Consider the following 2,750-nt stretch of genomic DNA (forward strand, 5'->3'; position numbering starts at 1 on the left):
ATAGTTTGGTGATATTCTTCCACAGGAGTGTTTTGCCAGGGTTGTTAGGAAAGTTGTTTCCATACACTTTTTTTTTTTTTTTTTACTAAATAGGGACTAAGTTTAGGATTGTAAAAACTAATTTGCTAGTTTGAGTTGGTTTTCTAAAATAAACGACAGAGTCCAGATGACAACAGTAAGTAATCTTTGTCTATCTTTCAACTATACCTGAGGCTGACATATTGTAAAAACTGGTAATCCTCTCTTCATCTCTCAGCAAATGTCTGCCTCTTGGAAATTTATGATCTCGTCTCCATTAAAATTCTTAGTGGTATTCATTGGTATAGTATGTAACCATACCTCTCTGATTTACAATTCAATAGGACTAAAACAGAACCAAGGATAGTTAGATAATGAGACTTAATATAGTTTCATGTGTCAAACACAAGGCCGGTTTCTCCATTCTTAATTAATACATAGGTATATGAGGTTATTTATAAAGTTATTTATTATACCAACCACTGTTTTTTCTTGTTCTTTATTGAATTTCTGTACACCCACATCCAACTTCTGAAACATATTTTTATACTGCTCATATAATTTGTTGTTGATCATGTCCCTGTAAAGTAAAGTAATGAAAGCAGTCAAATTTATACAAATAGGAAAAGAACTCTCAAAAAAATTAAATTGTTCTTTTCATACTATAAAAAGAAAAATAGCAGTAAAAAATCATCAAATGGGAAGTTATTACAGATTTTTTTCCTAAGAGATTATCAGAGAAGTTTTATTTCATGTTTTAGATTTTCAAAATTAAAGTTTACAGACAGATAAATAGATAGATAGATAGATAGATAGATAGATAGATAGATAGATAGATAGATAGATAGATAATCTTTTTTAGAAAATTAATTGTATTTCAAAGTAGGGTTTTATTCTGTTCTACCAAATAGAAGGTCTAATTTTTTTTCCTATATTGACTCAGTTAAGACTTAATGTAAAACATAATTTAATTAAAATATACAAATTGCCTGCCTGTATATGTAACTGATTCTTTTCCATACTGTTAAACATAATAAACCATAAAGTACATTTTTAAATCTTTGTGGAAAACTTCTGAATTTCCACAACAAATGTAAAACAAAATTTAAAATCTTATTAACATTTACTTAAAGTAGAAAATACCTTTCTGTTACTCGCACCAAGCAAGTTAAAGATCTGTGTGACAAGAACTTCAAGTCTCTGAAGAAAGAAATTGAAAATCTCAGAAGATGGAAAGACCTCCCATGCTCATAGATTGGCACGATTAATTCAGTAAAAAATGGTCATCTTGCTAAAAGCAATCTATACATTCAGTGAAATCTCAATCAAAATTCAAACTCCATTATTCATAAAGATAGAAAGAACAATTTACAAAATCATCTGGAATAAAAAAAAATCCAGGATACGAAAAAACTATTCTCAACAATAAAAGAACTTCAGGGGGAATCATCCTCGACCTCAAGCTGTAGAATAGAGCAATAGAGATAAAAATATATGCTAATGACAAAAAGACAATGACTTCATTAAATACACAGGCAAATGGAAGGATATAAAATATATCATCCTGTGTGAGGTAACCCATTCCCAAAATTACAAACATGGCACACACTCACTATTGAAGGGATATTATTCTAAAAATTCAGAATATCCAAAATGTAATTCACAGACCACATGAAGGTCAAGCAGAAAGAAGATGAGAGTGTGGGTGTTTCAATCCCTCTTAGAATGGGGAACACAATACTCCTTGGAAAAAATATGGAGACAAAGTGCAGAGCAGAGACTGAAGAAATAACTATCCATTGTCTGCCCAACCTGTGGATCCATCCCATATACAGACACCAAACCCAGTCACTGTTGTGGATACCAACACGTGTTTGCTGACAGGAGCCAAATATGTCTATCTCCTGAGAAGCTCAGCCATTTCTTGGCAAGAAAAGAGGCTGATGCTCACAGACAACTATCAGACTGATCATGGCATCCCCAGTAGACGAGTTACAGGAAGAACTGAAGGAGCTGAATGGGTTTGCAACCTTATAGGAAGAACAACAATATGAACCAACCAGACAGTCCAGAGCACCCAGGGACTAAGCACCAACCCATGGTTCCAGCTGCATATATAGCAGAGTATGACCTTGTCAGACATCAGTGGGAGGAGAGGTTCTTGATCCTGTGAAGGGTTGATTCCCCAGTGTAAGCATGTACCAGGGTGGGGAGGGTAAAATGGGTGGATGGAGGAAGGCCCTCGTAGAAACACAGAGAGGGTAAATGGAATAGGGATTATCTGGGGTGAAACAAAGAAAGGACTAATATTTGAAATGTAAAGAAAGATAATATCTAGTAAAAATAAATAAATAAATAAATAAAATAAAAATAGTTACAAAACACCACATATAAAAAGTATAATTCACTATGATGTCATACAGTATATTAACTAATATTTCCTAATATAGAAACTATGCTAATACTATATAGTTTTAAAAAATTATATATCCAAAAATGTACCTTCAAATTTTCCCAGAAGATTTTGTACTGGAAATCTATAAAGAAATTAAAGTTTTAAAAAGTAAGAATGCAGATGTTAGAGTTTGATGGCTCATCTTTTGACCTACAGGCATGACAATGAGAGTTTGACCCACCACTATACCCTCCAAGAAAACCATTAAAATTAAAGATTAATCATATAGAATTATTGTTTGGAATATACATCATATGCAAAATATTAATATAGATTA

The sequence above is a fragment of the Mus musculus genome, chromosome Y (assembly GCF_000001635.26).
Source record: "Mus musculus strain C57BL/6J chromosome Y, GRCm38.p6 C57BL/6J".
Lineage (NCBI taxonomy): Eukaryota > Metazoa > Chordata > Mammalia > Rodentia > Muridae > Mus > Mus musculus.